Source organism: Anastrepha ludens, chromosome 5, assembly GCF_028408465.1.
Source record: "Anastrepha ludens isolate Willacy chromosome 5, idAnaLude1.1, whole genome shotgun sequence".
Classification (NCBI taxonomy): Eukaryota; Metazoa; Arthropoda; class Insecta; order Diptera; family Tephritidae; genus Anastrepha; species Anastrepha ludens.
In genome coordinates, this window is record NC_071501.1 from 80703487 (window position 1) to 80724654 (window position 21168).

The window sequence follows — 21168 nt, forward strand, 5'->3', positions numbered from 1 at the left end:
TTGGAGAAGGTCGATGCTGCGCGAACTAGCAGATGCCGACACCTCATGGGACGGCGCAAAAACAACATCACAGAGCCGTGTACAATGGAAGAGTCTAGTCGAGGCACTATGCTCCCGAGAGGAGTGAACAAGGAAAAAAAAGTCCCTAGTTCGATACCAGTCTAATATGCGGTTTTCATTTGATGACCTTCTTTTGATTGCCCCATTAAAAGACTTGAGCGTATCCAAAAGATATTTACTCGCTTTGCCCTCCGATCTCTGAATTTTGTGGACCCAATCCCATCGTATAACGGCTGATGTAAGCTAATGAACTTAATCAGATTTAAGCTTATCAACTTAGTCAACTCACTATTTGCCCTCTCATTTGCCTTGGTTGTTATTAATGGCGTAATCGATTGCCACTTTCTTCCAGAATACATTCATTTTCACATCCCTCAACGTTGTCTTCGGAATAATGAACTATTTTTCTTGAAACAAGCTACAAGGGGCTATGCCATTTAAAGAATCTCAAGGGAACCCGGTGGTCTACAAATTAAAAAAAAAGGTTTTTTTTCGATATTTTAAAAGTATAGTATCTTAAGAATATACATACATTGAAAATTTCATGCGGAAACTCCTAATATTATGGCTTCTACAGCCAATTAACTAGGTAGAGGGCGGTCCGCGCGCTTCTGTACCCCAAACTTTAAACTTTATTTAACATTTATCTCGAAACGACTTTTTTCGGCCTGGTATTGTCAAAAAAAAAAAAAAAAAACTTATTCAACCGAATCGTTTCACAACATCAATGGCTATTGCCTGTACTAGAATCATATTATTATTTCAATTATTTCGTATTTTTTTGATTACAAAACTGAAGTATCAAATTCAAAACTGCGTCATTTTGTCAATTTTGTTTTTTTGTGTTTTGTTTTTCTAGTACGGGAGGGTCAACTTCAGCGCCATTTTTAATTAGAATTAAAAATAAAATTTCAATATTTTTATGTAAAAGGAGTTAAATAAAAAGCCTAAAAAATTAGGATCTAACCTGTGGTTGTTGTGTTAGACTAAGTAAATAAATAAATATGTAGCATCTACGATAGATCAACTGTTTTGAGCAAAACTTTATCTATGCTTAATTGTTTAAATACGTTTTTGTTCGACACTAAACTCAACTTTGATGGGGAGACACTACGAGACACCAAAATGATAGAAAAAATGATTTCTAATAGCGGTCGCCCCTCGGAAGGCAATGACAAAACCTCAAGTGTATTTCTAGAAGTGCATGGGTAGGTAGGTGGGGTGGTTGTCATAAAGACAACAGGTCCATTGTGATACCACTGGAGCTTATCCTTACTCTACGTGTTCCTTTTCAAACCATCCGGTAGCTTTAATAAACGAGCAGAGCTTCGTTAGTTTTAGATGGGCTATGTCCGCTACATCGGTTAGAAATGCTGTATCAAGAGTGCGCAGCCTTCTCATAGCTAGGCTTTCACACTCACATAAAAGGTGTCTGACTGTTTCCTCTTCTTCTGTATTTAGACAGCTTCTACAGAAATCGAAATACGGGAGTCCTAACCTTCTAGCGTGGCTGCCTATTAAACAATGACCAGTTAAAATCAATATCATTTTTCTTATAGCTTCTCTGTTAAATCTTAGCAAGATCTTCGATCGAACCATCTTTTTGATGGTTTCCCAGTCTATAAGTAATTTACTCGTCCAAGTGGCATGGGTATCAGCGCTTTATCCGGTTCGAGATCGAGCGTTGTACTGGTTCGTGCAAGTTCATCCGCATTACAGTTTCCTGCAATATTCCTGTGGCCTGGCACCCAGATAAGGTGCACTTAGATACGTCATTTAGTAGTTTAAAACATTCTAGAACTGTTTTTGACGAGTGCGTTTTTGATTCAAGCGCTTTTATTGCCGCTTGACTGTCCGAGTAAATGAAGACTTCATTTGTGGATAATACTCTCGTTTTTATTTCTGTAAGTCCCTCTTTTATGGCAGTGACTTCCGCCTGAAATACACTGCAATGGTCAGGTAAGCGAAATGATTGGCATACTCCGAGTTTATCGGAGTAGACCCCTCCACCTACTTTGTTGTCCAGTTTTGAGCCATCTGTGTAGATGTTTAAATCATTTTTCTTAACAATAAGCCCGTTATCCCATTCCTCTTTGGAAGGAAATGACAAAGGATTTATTTAAATTGATGTCCTTGGTCGTACAGAAATCCGTTGTGCTGGGAATGCAGGGGAATTGTTCTAAAATTGAAGAGTGTCCTCTTTGGTTCGTTCTGAGTAGGCCAATTTCTTTTAGTCTAAGAGTTGCTTTGGCAGCTGTTTGCCTACCGAATTGCTCTATGGGTAAAATATTAAGCATAACATTTAGTGCATCTGTGGGTGTGGTTCTAAGGCCCCGCGGATGCAAAGACTGGCTATTCTTTGTACGTGTTCCATGGTTCTTTTAATCTATAATTTATCTAAAGCCGGCCACCATACTAATATGCCGTATAGAAGTGCATATTTTTATAACGGTTTGAGTTTATTTATTTAACTCAAGTTACGTAATCAATGAAAAAAGAAAAAAAAAATTTTAGAGTACAGAAATTTTATTGTCAAAAGTAATAATTAGCTACATTTAAGTATGTAATAAATCTACTCTTCGGGGTACTGAAAAAAACTCTTTCAAAATTATTTGCGGATCGATTTTGACATCGCGAAGTACATTGAGTGAGGCTAAGCCGTTCAGGCGATCTTCAGACATTGTTGATCTCAAATACGTTTTCAGTCGTCGCAAAGTTGAGAAGGATCGTTCATCGCTGTTGTCACTGGCAAAACTGCCATCATGCGAAGCATCTGGTTAACATTTGGAAGTGAGTTTTTTATTTCCTTTCCGGCAATGAGCTTCCGCCAAAGTTGTACTTCGTTCACCCAAATTTCACGGGAATCGTCGTGCAAAATTGAACAGTATGGTTGGAATAGTTGAGCGCAGGACTCTTCCTCGAAAATTTGCATTTTGTTGGGAAAAAGGCAAGCGAAATTTGATAAAATATTGCAGTGATTTAAGAATCGAGATTGCAATTGTACCAGAAACGAATCAATATACGGTATGTAGATTGTTATGCGGAAATAATCTTCAGCTGAATCAGTTTGTACGTTGGAACGTTGGGTCTGTTTCGACGCAATTCTTGGCTTTCGCAATTCAATTTCATATTGTTGTCTAATTTCGCTCACGCTTTTGAAAATTTGTCTGAACTCACCCTCAGCGTTTTCTCTTCTTTCCATCAAAATTTGTTTCGCTGCATCAGCCAATTTGATAGCCTCTCCCAGATCTTGATTTTCTCCTTGAAGTACTCGACTCAGGGACAATGAGAGAGAATGCACCGAGCTCAAAATGTGCATGGATATCTGGAAATTTGCGGTTTTTATAGCTGAAAGCAATTGAAAAGCTCCAGACGAAGTCGTTTGGTCTTTCCAGGTCCTACTTAAGTAGCAACACTTGCTTTGTGAGTTGTCGTCGGCAAAATTAGAAATAGATTTAATTCGGCAACAACGTCAATTTGCAGTTTTGCCGCTTGAAGTTGTGCTGTCGTCAAAATTTTTTAATATTCAAAGACAGACGCGCCCTCATGTACCATTGATGAGGATTCTTCAAGTCGAGTTGAAGTTTCTGAGCATCCACTGAGTTCTTAACACATGAGACAATTTTTAAATCATCCGCACAGAGCAAGAAATTCGAAAAGGAAAAACATTTGCTTATGACAAAAAGAAGTGGCGCTAAGCTGCTTCCTTGGCGGACGTGAAGTAGCAACATAGTGGTTTGATAAAACTCCATTGATTTTTACCACACACCGTCTGTCCGTCAAATATGACTTAAGCTATTGCAGAAGGTGGAGTGAAGGTCCAAGCAAGTTAAGCTTCTAGTAAGCTCGTGCGACTCTTTGTCAAATGCCATAGGGAAGTCAGTGTAAATGCAATCAACTTCGAGACCTTTCGAAAACGATGAATTAGTAGCTGTAGAATGGCCAGTTACAAAACTATGTTAGTTTGGGTTATTTAAAGACTTAACCGCAAAATAAATGTTGTCCTTTACAAAGCATTTAAAAAGTTATCAAATGTCTCTATATCTTGGAAATCGGCCTATAATTACGATTTATTTTAAATTATTTCAAAATATTTACGAATTACTTAAAAAAAAGTGATGATTGAGTATTTCCATTCATTTAAAAAAGTGCCCGTAGATAAAGATTTGTTAAAAAATATTCTAAAGAGAACTTGCCAACGTTGGACAATTCTTGAACCAGGTAGCTGAAAGACTGTCAGATGAGATGCGCAAATTGCCAAAATTTAGAAATGAAAATATCTCGGATGCAAGGCCAGGAGACACCACATCAGCCGACACCTAATTTGACATAAAAAACTCTGCCAATAAGTTAGCTGCTTCTGCAAGTGTACTTGCAAATTTATCCTCCAAAATCACCGAGGCAGGTATACTCGAATTCAACCTTTACGATTTGAAAAAATTCCAAAACGACTTCGTTTTCGAAAAGCAGATTATCAGAGGACTTAAATTTCTTTTGAAAATGCTTGTATTTTACAAAAAGTAACTGGTTACTAAAATTTTCCCGATCAGGCTTCTATTAGAAAGGCTTTATAACATGGAATGTTTAAGCGTTTGTTGTTTTTATGAAGACACAAAAGACAAAAAAATTGGTTCTGATTTAAGAACGTTATATTTAGTCTTGCCATATATTCTGTGACAAATTTTACAATGCATACCGCGAGAACAAATTCGTAGAAAAAAGTTCCGTTATTTTTGTTTCCTTAGCATTTCAAAACCGTGGTAAAAGTGCAAGTGAAAACTAAGAATTGCCGACTAAAAATCTAATATTTCGACAATTTTGGTATACCTCACGATCAGTCGTTTTTCCCAAACGTCTGAAGTGACAGACAGAACAAGAAGTGGTCGTGCTCACGTGGTTCGAATCAGTGGAGCCATAAAAGCCGTTCGAGAAATAATTCGCAGAAATCCCCTTTGCAGCAGAAAATCATGTCCAGGGGAATGTATGTATCGACCAGATCTATGTCAAGACTATTGAGAGATGATAACCACATGAAAGCCTTCCGCCGCTCAACTGGTCAATTTTTCTACAACGCGCTTAAAAAAATTAGACTCGACAGATGCAGGCAGCTGCTTCGGTGGTAGGTGGTCAACGGTCATGAAAATATTCTCTTCACAGGCGATATAATTTTCGCTGTTGAAAAAGTTTTAATAAGCAAAACGACAAAATCTATGCTAAAACTTCTAAAGACGCAAAAAATGTTGTTCCAATGGTTCAGCGTAGCCCCCATACAGCCTCCGTAATGGTTTGGTGGGGAATGTCTTGTGAAGGCGTTACATCTCTTAAGTTCCGCGAAAAAGGGGTTAAGACTGAGGCAAAAGAGTGTCAGGAGGATGTCTTGAAAGGAAGACGTGGTGAAGCATCTTCAATGGAGAGCGTTGTATGTTCCAGCAAGATTCCGCTCCAACTCATAAGGCAAAACCCACCCAGCAGTGGTTAAAAAACAAAATTTCTGGGTTGGTAGCCGCAAAGGATTGGCCGGCTGGATGTCCAGATCTGAATCCATTGGATTGCAATTTGCAGTCGGAATTGGAGAACAATACCCGAGCCTCAAACAATCTTTGGTTCGAGCAGCCACTCTAATATCCATGGAAACCGCGCGTGCTGCAGTAGCTGAATGGTCTAATCGTTTGAAGGCTTGTGTAAAAGTAAATGATGGCAATTTGCAATGAAAATTAAAAAAAATTTATATTGGCATGATTAAATTAAACTAACTTCATTAAAAAAAGTCTCATAATTTCTTATCTATAACATACTTAACTTGTAACAGTACTTATGGCAAGTCTAAGTATACAGGGACGACAAAAATTACTTGAGGATGTTCCCGGTGATCAACAATTGCAGCTAATATTAAAAGCCAAGAAAAAGTTTTGTAGAATAACTTCAAGTCGTACACCACAAAAAGAAGAAGGAGCTCAAACATCCATAAAGGGCGTAAGCGCCAATTTTTTATAATTTTTTATGTGCCGTTTACGTTTTTTCTAATAATGATAGGACTTATGCTTAATTTTATGAATGCTACAATATTTTTGCAGTTGTGTTGGTTTTCTTTCCTTTACTCAAAAAACCTATTATAATTAACTCTTATTTTGAAACTTGCTTGTAATTAAATACAGATTTTACAGTAGGGCGGGTCGATTTAAAAATCGCTCATTGCTCTGTGAAAATCGTATTCTAGGGATCAAAATAAGAAACTTTGCCGAAGGAACCATACCTCTAAAACGAATTCTGATGTCCCCCAATTTGGGTAGGGGCAAATTTTGAAAAATCCCACTTTGACCCATTTAGAGTGCTCCAATCGAGTCCAAATGTATGACCGACCCCCACTAACTTTGGACGGCCGATCCTCCCATCTCAGTGGCACACCCCCTGGAACTCGCCTGGGAGGTTCCCCATACAATCATTTCAAAATATCACCATTTTTGGCCTTTACATGAGAAAAGAAACTAAAAAGTTCGACCCAAATTGGGGACATCAGAATTCGTTTTAGAGGTATGGTTCCTTCGGCAAAGTTTCTTATTTTGATCCCTAGAATATGATTTTCACAGAGCAATGGGCGATTTTTTTGCCTCCCCACAAATCGACCCGGTCGATTATACACACATACCGATATTTCGGTAGTCACATTCCTGTCTACTGAGTCCTGCTACAATTATTTGTGTGCATACTTTTTATGGGAGATAATGGAAAATTTTGCATTTTCATACTTGTTGATGCATAAATTAAACAATTTTTGGCATATCGAGAATTCTATGCGCACAAATCATTCCTAAAACTAACATTACAAAACGAGACAAAAGTGAAGCCAATTTATACATTTATTTCCATATCGTAATGCAATTTATGGTAATTATTTGTTCACTTGGAATTCACGATAAGGATCTTTAATTCAGAAATGGCTCGGGGCCTGGCACATCGGCCAGTGAAGTGTAGATTAACAAAAATCCTAAAACTTGTTTAGTTACGATTAAAATTGAATGAGTATAAGGCGAAAAGAGAATGTATAAAGAATCCTTCTAAAGGTAAATACAAATATATAAATACGGAATTTCTTGAATGGGTATCTTCTTTCATTCATACTGTAAAAATATGCAGTTTTGAAATGTTACTCTTTACATGTATGTATGTCGGTATGTATATGGGTTATCCACACAAGTCTTTGAACATATTTACGCTGCCAAAGCAATTTAGATGCGATAATAATGGCGATATTCTAAGACGACAGTAAAGCGTATTTATTCTGTTGTAGATACTTGTGAAGGAAAATTCTAGAGTTGTAAGAAAATCAAATAAAATAATGAGTAAAAATAAAAATAAAATAAAGCGAAGCAACTTTATGGGCAACCAAAAAATTCACAAAGACAATTTATTTATTGAAGTTTGCCGACAACTTTGCCAGCAATGTATGTGCGTCTGTATGGACGTGCATATATACATATGTATGTGTGTATGTATATAAGAAGATAAAGTTTCACACAAAAAGAATGCCGAGCCAACGAAATGAGAAGGGAAATGTGTACACAAACACATCAACGTACGTGAGACATTCGCAGTATAAAAGCGGAGCTATTTTTATGTACATATTTTGAAAAACAAACAAGTATATGTATATCTAGATACTTACATACATACCTACATATAAGTGTATTTATATAACTTAGTATATAGAAAAGCATTTGCATTCAGTTTTTCATATGAATTTAGTTACTTGTCTTTGTGAGTACTGCCAGCATGGCGACACCTAAAGCTCACAGTCATACACACATAATTTTATGCGAGTATGCACAAAATTTGATGAACATTTTCGGGGATAAAAATATGTAAGACAATCTCGCAACGATTGCTGACATTGCCATGAAATAGCGGCCACTGCGTAACGCACAGCAGAAGCACAAAATGCTTACGACAATGCCTTCCGGACACGCTGCCGCAACTGCTGATGTCAAAGCTTCTCCAGTTGACTTTCCAACTCGCTCACGCTGAAGCGTATCCAGTCAAACAACTCCCGTGTACTCGTTCACACACAGGTAGATATGTGCATATGTATGTAAACATTTGTGTACACGGAATATATGCAAGTAGTGGGATATCTTTGTTGCTGTACTTCTTGTTGGCCCCACTAGACACTATGCGCTGAATGTGGGTTTTTCTACCGCTTTTTCCTTCATTTTATAGCCTGTCTTACTGTTTTGCTCCGAATTTAGGGCAACAGCAGTGATGGCGACTGCTGATTGGCTGAATCGTGCAGTACCGCCCCCTCGAAAATGGAGCGCGGTTCGGGTGTTGACAAGATTGGCTATGAATGTATGCTTGTGTGTATATGTGAGTGTGGGCGCGTTGGTAACAGAACTTGCTTTTAAGAGGGTGGTGGTTAATGCAGCAAATAAAAGTCCAAAACATGCAAAGACCAAACAAAGTGAATGCCAACAATAAAAATGCAAATGTATATGCAATATCAACTCTCCAATGCTCTGCATATGCAAGTGTATGTGTGTGTGTGTATGTAGCAAAAGGAGTTACATATGCATGTTTGGTTGGAAAAAATATTCCACGTAAGCAAAAGCAGTAGCACTGCGTTGACTTCTCCTCCAAGATCGGCAGTGGCCGCACGAGTGCCCAACAAACGAAAGAGATGGCGAAAGCGCTGTAGCGCTGTATTGCTACTGGTCACCACCACCACCAGCAGCAGTTGGCGCAGTCAAATACACAGCCAAAACTTCTTTCACCAAATATGCACCAACCTTACCAACACAAACCAATTCTACTCTTTTTTTGGCGCTCCATTCATCGGCTGCCGCCGTCAGCGCCGCAGCAAAACAATTTGCTGAACTTTCACTTGTACGTAGCTGCTGCTGGCACTGACTGCTGCTTAATTAAAATGTCCAACGTGCATACGTATGTATGTATGCCCAAATGTATAGCACAACTGTGATGCTTTATTTCATAAACACGAAGCAACAGCAGCAGCCGTGATTCATACGTAGCTGGCGCTGCAGCCGCTGGCAGCAAAGTTGATCCCTGCTATGGGGATTTCTGGCACTGCTTGCCCTGCCTTTGTGCTTTTGTTGCTGCTGCGGTCACAGTAGCGCGCTATTTGGCCGTAATTACCACAACTTGGACGGCGCTTAGCCACCGTGATACGAGTACAAGGCAAAAGGGATACGCCCCTTAGCGCATCATAGCGGCGAAACGCCAAAAAGCACGCAATACACACGCACTCAAATTGGTTAGTGTATTTGGTATTTGCGTTGGTATGAGTGTGAATAGCTTCCCTAAAAACTACCTGTGCTGACGAGTACGCGCGGCAAAACTGCTCAACACAGTTTTGAGTTCGACTCCTCACTATTCTGTAGCTCAATCAACACACACACACACACACACACACACACATATCAATGTTGGGCGACGCGCTCATCCACCGCTGCGCATGCGTATTTGCAAACAATAGACGCTCTTAAGTTGGAATGCGCGCTTGGAGTTTTTGGTGAGCGCGCGTCGTGAGTGAGTTAAGTGGACGAGTGATTGAGCTGGAAATGGAGTGTGTTTGCACTGGAGTGCTGACAAGGTGGTTGGCTGGTGGTTGATGCTTGTGCTGATGTTACTGGTGTTGGTGTAGTAGCCGTAGTGTCTGCCTGCCCTGCACAGCCCGCATGCCATTCATGGCATCAACGTCAGCGGCGATAGCAACAGCATCTGTGCATCTCATTCGCGCGCGCGTAGTTGGCCCAAGTGCCAAGCGTATTAACATATTTTGTAATTATTTTTGCCTGTTTTGCCTTGATTCTGCTGCTGGTGTTTTTCAGTGTACACACGTTTTGTATTTGTAGCTCCGTTTTAGAGAATTGGTGATGATGTCTTTTATACCGAAGCGGTCGTTGTGCATACACACATACATATGTACACATTTCTTCTTGCCTTAAGTGGATGGCCATTGCTGCTAGTTTTTTCTTTGCTTTTTCTAACTTTGGTGCTGTCTTGATTTTTCAAGAATTTCAATGAATGCAGAGTTAAAGGATACCACAACGAACGGGGCACCAACAACAACATGTAATTGGAATTGTGGTAGCCAACCAATGAACCAACTGCAGCAACAACAAAGCCAAGCGTAATGCGCTTTTTGGCGAAGGAACGACGACAGGCGGACGCATGAAGTCGCAGCAGCAGCAGCAGCAGCGACAACCGCGAAAGCGACTGCCACCATCACCATCACCATCACCACCACCACCATCACCAACGCCATCAGCACGATCAACGGTGTACGGGTGTACGGCTACACAGCTGGGCAAGGCGATCGCCAGATCTTCGACGTGCGACTGCATGAGGCAAGCGGCAAGCGGGTAGCGGCAAGAAGCAAGAGGAAAGAGCAATAAGAAAAGCAAGGCAATAGCAAGGCAGAAGCAGAAAGCAGAAGCAGAAGCCGCTCCGCGTTCAACACAGGCAGCTGTTAACTATCAAGCTGAAGTTTCGATCGTAACTTTGCAGTTCACTATAGCGCACGGAAGCGTTCGGAAGTGAAATATATTTTATTAAATAATATTAAAGCAGTTGTATACCTGAATACGCCTAGCCGAGATCGCGCCGCTTAACACGCACGCAATATCATCATCATAAAATAATATAACTTGACAAAAGCGAATCGCCGTTTTTTTCTCAAGTTTGCCGTACATCTTGTTTCCATGGCAATAAAATCGAGACGGTTTCTTGAATTGAGTGTCTGCAATTAGCCAGCAGATAAAGAAAGGAACGTTTTTTATGATTTCATGTTTTTTAATTGCACGTCACTAAGAAATATTCGTGTTTGGATAAAATATAGAAATATTCATAAACGTAAAAACGACTTTAAACCGACGGTAAACACTACGTAACATTGGGCATTGCAGTTTATATTATATTTTCTGCTGAATTGATTATTTGCAGTAAACTTAAAGAAGAATTCTTGGTAAGTTTTTCATATTTTTGTTAACTTTAAAATATTCCCCTTAGCAAACGTAGTGAAATGCCGTGCGTTAAACAGCTGCAGAAGCTGCTATTGGCTATGCGCTACTACAGTTACGTGCGCCTACTTCCGATTGGCACACCGTGGCGGTGCGTAACGTCTGACCAATGGTAGCTGCCACTAATACAGAGCACTGGGACAGATTGTGTCCGCTTTGCAGGTGTTTGAAGTAAGCGCTGTGCGTGTGATTTTGTGGTAGCCGATCACAGCTGACCACAGTCGCATTCTTTATACACAAACCGCATAAAACAAATCGCTGCAATTGACCGCAAGCCGACAGGGCGACGTAATAAAATCAAGATCACTGCTCACAACGGTTGCTTTATCGTTGAGCAAATTATGTTAGTAATTTAAATGGCGACAGTCAAGCACGACGTCAAAGCAGCCGTCGCTACCGAATCAGCAATCATCGCTACGACGCACGGTGTGGCAAATTTGCAAAAAAGGGGTATTGAAAAACGCATTGTGCACGCACAGACATAATATTAGCTTAGTGGGATAGGGGCAGTCTTTCCAAGCATTACTTATTTCTGTGCAGTTGAGATGTCTAGAAGTAGCTTTTTTCTAGATAGATAAAAGTGCAGCAATTTTATAGAAATACATATGTATTTGGTTTTCTGGCAATTACACTCTGAGTTGAGATTTCAAGAAGTAACGTTTTTCAGAAAGTTAAATATTGCTAATAATTTTATAGAAAAATATATTTCGATTTCTGGCAACTACATTCTTAGTTGAAATCTCAAAGGAAGAGTTGAGCAAAACCATTACAAACGCTACAAAAAACCGAATGGGTTTACAAAAAAAGTATTAAGATTATTAAAACTATAGGGAGAAATTATATACATATATAAAAATCGAACGGGTATAAAAAGAAGCATTAAAATCATTAAAATTCAGAGGGAAATTATTTTATTCTTTATTGAAGAAGACCATCACATACACTATAAAAACCTAATCGTATAAAAAAACACTAAGATCATTAAAATTTTAGGGAAAAATTATTTTTCTCTTCATTCTACTCATAACGATTTACATTTCAATATATGACGTACACTCTATGATGTTTGTTTCAAATGAGAATGCCATCTAAATGTATAATTTATTAAGGAATAAAAAACAAAAAATGGGAGGGACGTGTGAAAGTTTGGTTTTTCAGTTAGAGTTAATTTCAAAGGGTGATTTACTTTCGTTATTTGAAGATGCTATAGCATTAGATCAATTCAAGAGTGATCAGTTGTCTCTGAAAATGAAAAACAAAAGCTTTAAACAAGAACGGTATAATTTTTTCGTAAATTGCTATTATTGAGCACTTGAACGCAGTTTGTGAAAAATAAAATAAAGCAGTTTTGTTAAAATTTCGCATAGCTGATGCATAAAATATGCACATCAATCTTAATTTTAATTTTGATTATTAATGATTTTTTTTTTAATTTTGTAGAAGCGTTTCACCATTGCACTTAGTATATATCTGTCTTAATAAACGCTCAATAAACCATATCTTTCATCAGAAAAAACTCATTCAGAAAGATTTATAAGATTTTATTGCCAGTACTTTGAGACTTTTTCTCAGTGTAAGTTATAATATAAATATTCCGAATAAACAAAAAAAGAAAAAATTGCTAAAAGTATTAACAGCATTAAGCTATAAACTTTTGTTTAACATCCACTGCTATATCTTAAAAAACAAAAAACAAAAATTTTTATTAAAAAAAATATTAAAAATTACTAGAAATATTAACAGCATCAAACTATAATATTGTGTTTAACATCCACTGCTTTTTTTAAATTGCATACATATGTAGATATTTTTTGTAAAATAAAAATTCTTTCTCAGATTTACCTATAAATATTATATGCGCAATATGATAATGACTAATGTAGTAAAATAAATGTTTGCATAGACCATAAAACGGTTGCATTAAAAATATCTCAAGTAAAACATTTTTACCTCTTAATGATTTAAAAGTATTTTTATAAAACAAATTGTATGGTTTTGAAAAAAATTGCATATTGTTCTAAAATTCTTCGTTCTGAGATATTATATAATCATTAAAAAAATGAAATACTAAGACGTTTATTATTTTATTATTAAAAACAAAAAATAATTAAATAGTTCTAATATTTTCTCATACTAAGCCTTTCATAAAACCTATAATTGTTAAGAAAAAAGTGATAGTTTTCTAACATTTTTTTCATTCGAAGCCCAAGTCTCAATGAAATGATTTCCTTGATTTGCTTATTATTTAGTTGGTAATGCAATATTTGAAGCATTTCTCAAAATAAATATAATCAAGCATAAATATTGAAGTCTTGAAAAGCTGAAAACTAGAAATTATACATTGACCGACACACATCTGGAAACATTTTAATATATTTTTTGTTTAGTGAAAATTTTGATAGATATCTAAAGATTGATAAATTAAGGTCAACTAAATCAAAATTATTTTAAAGTTCACTATGAGAAAGAAATATTATATCGATTTTATTAAGAAAATAGAAAGCTTGCGATTTTTAAGCTCAACATCCTTCTAAATTTTATTGATTTTTGGTTCATTTATTTGAAATACTTTTCATCACCTCCCAAACACTGATTTTAAAAATAGTCGCGAAACTCACAAATTTTCAGCTCAAAATTCGTTTAAGGTTTAATACGAAAAAATAATGAATAATCGATTTTATCAAGAAAATAGAAAGCTTGCGATTTTTAAGCTCAACATCCTTCTAACATTTATTACATTTTGGTTCATGTATTTTAAAAACTTTTCATCACCACCCAAACACTGTATGTCATGTTCGTTGCTGCTGCCCCGAGTAAGACAGTAGCAGCTGTATCTTCGGCTACCGGTCTTAAGCGCCTCCTTCCCAACCGATCGTACACGCACGAAGTGGCCCCTTAAACGCATTTCATCTGGACTTTGAAGTTCGGGCTTAGTTAGTCATCGGTGACTCGATTTACTAGCTACTTGATTGGTTGCTGGTCGTTCGGCCTGCTAGTAGCGCAGAGCTAGTCATTTGTGTTGGTATATCTGTACATATGCATGTGGAAGCTTTTGGGCTCTAAGTTATACTTCGAGCAACAACAACAAAAAAAGTAATGTAACACCAAACCTGCAAAAGTTCTGGCTTCTGTGGGTAAAAGGCGAGTTGATTGGTCTGCCCAGTGTGTCAGACTGCACTCGCAGTTACGCTCAAGTAGATCGCTCAATTTGTTACGCTCACAACGCACGCACGTACACACACAGAACTCTCACTCAATTCGGTAGTTGGCGGCGCACACAAGACAGCGGCCGGCGCATCAGAGCAGCGCAGCGTAGCGCATCTCATTGAATTGTGTTCCGTACCGCATTGCAAAGTAACGCAACGCGGCGTTACTGAACATTCATACATCGAGTAGCAAACAAGCAAGTGAGCAGTCGCAGTAGCAGAAGCAGCAGCGTTGGCTTGCAACATCGGCACTTTCGCACCAAATTGTAAGTAGGTAGTTACGTATCTCATTGAAGTAGTCAACTTCGTGCCTTACCGACGTGCCTGCTCCACAGACCGTAATCTGTAGCAGAGTAGTAAGCAACCGTTTATTTTCGTCTCGCAGTTAGTTAAATTGCATCGTCGTTCACGTACGTTCACAATACAACAAACGCTTAAGCAAAGTTAATTGCAGTTACATGCACCGATACTCGGGAACTCTGTGCATACATACCAAAGTGTTAACTAGTTTGCAACTTAAAGTTGAATCGGTGTTTTTCTTCTTACTAATGTTAACGCATACTTAGTTATTGTGACTTATGAAATCTGTACTAAAAGCATAAGAAACTAGGTGTTTGATTCAGTGGCATTACACGCGGTAAGTGATTGTGAGCGAACAATATATGAAGTTCATTTAACTTAACTTATTATAGCAAACCACAATGTAAGTTCGGTGGTTGTGCAAATCACTGTCGACCACCACCCTCTTTATACCTCCATACATACATATGTATGTATTTACAACAGCACTGTATCGCCACCACCATTGCAGTCATATTACAGCGGCTCTCTTTACACATGCGCTACATCAAAGTGCCACTGTTTTAGCGCACCATTCGGGTTAAACGGGTGGTTCGGCAAATGTACGCCCATCCACGACGATACGACTTCTGAGTTACGCCACCAATGATTTCTTTTTTGTTCACTTATTTGTGTGAGTGGCGCTTTTCAGTTGCTTCTCCTTCTCCATGTCCATTTATGTTGTGTTGCGTTGGCTGCGGTTTAACCTCGTTCTGTTCGTGTTGTTCCGTTCTGTGTAAACAGTAGCCAGCCATGTGGCCATGTTGTTGCCGTTGTCGGCGTTGTTCTAACTATGCGCCTCGACGCTCTACCGACAACCGTCGTTTTTTAATGTGCTGCATGTTGTTGTATGTTATTTTTTCTGTTAAATGTTGTAGCTTATGTTGTAGCAGCTACCAGTTTTACGCACTGTTATTGGTGAATCCCCATCAAGTATGTTTTGTTGGCACTGTGAATGTGTGTGTGTGAAGTTCTTAGGCATTGTGGAGTTACTTATTAATGTAGTTCTCTAGCGCTTGCTCATTCGCACTCGAGTAGTTGTGTGGGGGACTAACTACTATGTATGCATATGTATAAGTCCACGCATAAGTGCTACTGTAATTGTTGGTAGTGGAGAAAAGGGTTGTGTCGTTGGAATGACTAGTTGTTGTTGGTTGGGAGTTTTAGCATTGGGAAATGGCGGATTTCGGTACATGTTGAGCGCAATTATAAATATTAATATGAGTGAATGGAGACTTCTGCATGCAAGTATGCACTTTCCACTTGGATTTCATGGTTTTATTGAGCTGGCTAGAGGCAAAGATGTCTAAAACCTTATTCTGCACATGCAGAAAAAGTGTTTTTATTTATTTTTATTTATTTTTGTTTCAAAAAACGTACATGATAATAAAATTATAAGGTAAACTGAAGCAAACGCAACGCTAGCACCAAAGGCTATCGCCTGATGAAGAAAATTAGTTTTCAGGTGTAAGAAGAATTCAGTCTTCAGCTTTTCAAGGATTTGCTTTTGACACTGATATAATATACTGCAGGCATGCTTTCATATTTCTGTGAAGAAATTTCGAGTAAGTGACAAATTATAATATTAAAATATAAAATTAGATAATATTTTATAAGAAGTGGGGAAGACTTAAAAATATATAAATATTCAAGTACATAAATGCATATGTCTGAGCAAAATCTCTAATAAAAAATAAAAAAATTCTGATGTGGGAAAAAACTAAATCCAACTTACAATGTAACAAATAGAGGCATTTAAGTCGCATGGAATTAAAAAAAACTCGCAGCTTTCTTCAGTATTATTTTCTAAAATTCTTTCCACCATGGGAGTTAAATTTCTGTGTGTAGATATATGCGCAATTCCACCTCTTGCACATCTTTAATATGTTTTGAGTACTCGAAGTAATGAAAATTACCCTTCATGAGTGGAAGTTCTGACACTGAAGATAGCAAGTAGAAAAAATACACTATCTGTTGGAAGTAAAAAGTTCTAAAACGAAAATAATTGTAAATTTTTTAAGTGGTACACGATTTTATTGTTTATGGTTTTCTTGCCAGTTTTAGTTTGATTTACACACAAAAAAAATATTTATTTTGAAATTGAAAATTATTTATTTCAAATTGAATTTCTGGTAGGCGACAGTGAGAATATTGTAGAGTTACTTTGTACCTTAAGGGGTCCCGGTGGCCTAGAGCTCGAAAATTTAGGTTATTTTCAGTTTTTTTTTTTAATAAAGAAATGGAAAACGTTATTTATATTTTTTGGGCTTTTTATTTAACTTATTTTACATACAAAAATGAAAAAAAATTACTTATTTTTTTATTTAAACCTTGAATATCAAAAAACAGAAGAAAAAAAAATTGTCAAAAATTGCCTTCGAGGCCAATTACGTAATATAATTTGCCTCGTTGTGCCATCATGGGGTTCTGTAAATAAAAATTTGATATAAAAAATAAATGCTTCGTACCAAAAAATCAGCAAGTACAAGTTTGTACTAAAAGCAAAAATAATATTCATATCAATAATCAATATTTATCTTCATATTAAAAATTTTTGCAAAATGTTTAACTATTTAATGAATAAATCTTTAAAAAAAAATTGGGGGGCTCAAAATTGACTCAAGAGCTATGCTTTAGTGAATTATTTTTTTTTGATTTTATTGAAGAACTCGAATGGGATATGAAAAAAATTTACCCACTCTAATATACAATACATATACTAGGTGGTTCAATAAGTTTTGCGGTTCGTTAAGAAAAACACATTTTGTTGGTTTGAAAACACTTTATTATTCAGTATAGTCTACCTGAACATCAACACACTTCTATTACCGAGATTCCAATTTATGAATTCCATACCTGAAGTGAGAATCTGGAAGGACTGCAAAATACGCTTCCACGGCAGTGAATGAAATGCGTTTTCCCCACAATCATTTTTTTAGGTTTGGAAACAAATGGATGTCGCTAGGGGCCAAATCTGGTGGATACGGTGGATGCTGTAAAAATTTAAACTTTAATTTATTGTGTTTAGCCATTAACAAAATGCTCTTCATATGAATAGTTCATTATCCTGATGAAAAAAAATTGTTTTTCTTTGCAAACTGGATTTTTTTCTACAATTTTTTTCTTCAGCAGATCTAAAAGGTTACAATAATATTCAAAACTTACTGATTTACCAGTTTGCAAGTAATCACGAACAAAATTCCTTTCACATCCTTAAAAAACTAACACCATCTTGGCTGATTTCTGGACACGCACTCATTTCGTAGCCGAAGAACCAGGTTCACACCACTCTTTAGCCTCTTGTTTTGATTTAGGATCATATTGATAGGCACAAGTCTCATCAATAGTGATGAATTGATGCACTAAATCCACTTTATCCATTCGAAAACGCTCAAAATGTTGCTGAGGAAGTCGTATTCGAAGGTGTTTTTGTTCCATTCTTCGCGAATGCGGCATCCATTGTGCACACAGCTTTCTGAAACCCAATACTTAAGTTAAAATATTGCTTACACTGCCCAATGAGATGCCTAGAGCTTTTACTAAATCTCTTGCAGTCACTCGACGATTTTCCAATGCGGTATCTGTGTTTGGACATCTTTAAAGTGGATCGTCTTTAAGTCTTGTGCGACTACGTTTCAATTCAGCAATCCATCTTTTAATCATAAATTTACTTTGCTTTTAAATCTTTCGAAAATGAAAGTTCAATCACAGCAGTTTTCTTGGTTGAGGAACATAAGACAATGGAGCGGTATACAACGTGTGGGCCCTCTCTTGGAAGCAGCTCGAGACCGCGAATTGTTTTCAAATATACAATAGTTCAAAATTAAAAAAGAAAGAATTGTATTACTTTTAAATTGAATAATCGGTTACTTTCGATTACGAATAGCAAATAGAGAACAAGAAGTATCACTGCTCGATATTTGATTTTTTTCATTGTAGAAAATACTGTGACACGTCGATAAAAATATTGGCTAACCCCAACGCCCTCTCTTATCGAACCGCAAAACCATTTGGCGAGTGTATCTTTTCGGCATAGCTCAATGGATTTTGAAAACTGTTTCTGGCTTTTCCCCGTACTTTATATTGCAAATTATTCTATACCAAAAATTTAATTCCATCTGTACTTCCTTAAATTCATTTCACTATAAAAGTATGCAATTTCTAATTTTCAACAGTGCCACTCTTTGCAACAGTGCCAAGCTCTAACTTGAAGTCGCCATTATTGTCTATAGCTTTATAATCTCATACGCAAATTCGGCTATTCAAAAATGCTAAAGGTGTCAAAGCAAGCTAAAAATATCGTTGCTTGATCCTTACATTGGTGTGTCCACGTGTGTCACAGCACAGGCCTCGGTTGGCTGGCTTCCAAAGAGAAAAAAAAAGTAAAAAACAACCACATCTGAAATTCACCGATGATGATGATAAAAATCTAGAAATGCCCTCCTGTTTGGGTGTTCATACTTCTATCTGTACAATTTAACACATTTCTCTTACATGCCTCGTAATGTCCATGCCTCATAACGCATTGTCTTTTCAATTTCGCCCCTTTCTTTGTTGTCCAGTTTTTCCAATTTTAATCATCGCCAAGGATTTGTGTTTGTGGAACAAGATTTTTTACACTCCATTATTTTCGGTTTAATCCCGTAATTCTAATTGTTGGCCGCATAAATACCTAGAACACACACACGCACACAATCACTTATATATGCACACACATACATGCGTGCAGTGCTCGTGTGGGCATGCGTCTCATGTATGTGTGCATATGTGTTTCCTTGGAATTTTCGGTCATTAGCACAATTAGATTCGTTTCAGATTCAGATTCAAAATCAGATTCAGCTCGATAGGCTCGAAATGAAGCGTCCGTGGCTGGGCTGATATGCGTGAGTCGGCCCTTTGGTTGTGCTCGTTGCGCTTATTGTCATTTTTTACATTTAATGGCACCTTGCCACTGCTGTCCGCCCTCATATCGCTCAGTGCAACAATAATTGTCCATCAAGCCACAGGTTTTTGTGTGGTTGCGTTGCAAGCGTGAGTGACAAAAAAACCAAAAAACCAACTACAACAATCGGCTAGCAACTTGCTACGCAGTCATTGGCGTACCGCCTAAATTTTTATCGGCTGCAGGGTGTTAAAGTGTAACTTTTCTCGATTCCTGGAAAACGTAAACAAACTCATCGCATTAGTAGTGAAAAAGATTCTCAAAAACAAAAAAAAAAAAAACAAGGCGAAACGGCCAACACAAATCCCGCATGTGTTGAATGGCCACTAAGTCGGTTTGTCGGTTTGTCTCACCTTGAGCGTACGGGGCGAGGCGGCGTTAACCGCATTTTGACGCTCGTTGCAACACCTAAGGAGGAGCAGGATGAGTTTGCTTAAGCAGTCAAAGCCTTGGTGGCGCATTGCAGGGAGGACGACGACGACGCTGTTCGACGACTATCTGCGGCGATTTCAGTCTAAATCTAATTTCACGCGGCATTAACGCTACTCGATTTTGCAGATCATTTTTTTATGCATTTCTCGATTTTTTGCATTTTTCGATTTTACATTTAGCGCTTGCAATGCCTGCACACCGCCCCTCCTTCACACGCTCATCCTGTAATGTGTGACGCAGCGTGCAGCGAGCATTCCTTAATGGATTTTCCTGCTTCGAAGTAACGAAGACGAAGCAGCGCCCGCAGCCGTGCCAGGTAGGCAGTACGAAGGGCAAAAACAATAAAACCAATGACAACTAAAACTGGAATTATTTTACATGGACCAGCGTCAGCGCATTAATACTTTCATATGTACATTCTTACATAAGTATTTGCATGCAAAACGCATTCGGTCGAAATCTCCGTTCATACGTACGTCACTCATCCGCTCGCTGCACTCACTTTCGCATGCGGGCAAATGCCGATTTCACTCCGGCTGGGGATTGCCGACAATGCAATGTGTACAAAACACTAATTATTTGCACTGGGATTAATGAGATTAACGCAGCGGCGAGCGTTGCATGATTATACAACTCGCATACACACACCCACGCACACGTTACTCGAAGGGATACTTGCAAGTGTGCGCAGACAAGCTGTACCCCTTACGTCAAGTAGTTGGCTACCACATGTGGCGGATTGGCGTGTAGGCTGTGTGTGTGGCATGCCACAACCTAGTAAGAACCTTTGTAAGTACGAAGTGTAGCAGCCCAAAAGTGATCACAACAGCAGCAGCAGCAGTGGCAGCAGCAGCCTTCAGTACATTGACTAATCGGATTTTGGCAATGTGTGCCTAAATACTGAGCCCGCTTGGATCGGTGCGCTTCCTGGTAGACATGCATACATACATAAATGCATACATATATACATACATACAAATGTACATATATACACACATATATATGTACATTTTCACATGTTTTTTGACTTTATGCCACAAAATCCGTTGCAGTTGAAGGTATTAAAAATCAAGTAAGGATTTGAAACACTTTGCATTTCTTGCGGTTTGCATGGCTCACACATTGCGATTTGCAGATTAAAATATTAAGACTTGAC

General features: G+C 37.9%; 1 protein-coding gene across 4 annotated transcripts in view; it reads left to right on the forward strand.

Moving 5' to 3' along the window:
• LOC128863651 (protein drumstick) overlaps positions 1-21168 on the forward strand; it is a 57664-nt gene that overhangs the window by 11275 nt on the left and 25221 nt on the right. The window contains exon 1 of one of the 4 annotated variants that reach the window (XM_054102906.1): positions 10410-11038. The exons of 1 other annotated variant lie outside the window; for it this stretch is intronic. The gene's annotated coding sequence lies outside the window, so the exon portion shown is untranslated. Of the gene's footprint in view, positions 1-10409; positions 11039-14461; positions 14566-14590; positions 14937-21168 lie in introns of those variants that run through there. 2 more of the 4 variants (XM_054102909.1, XM_054102908.1) reach the window with 2 other exon arrangements.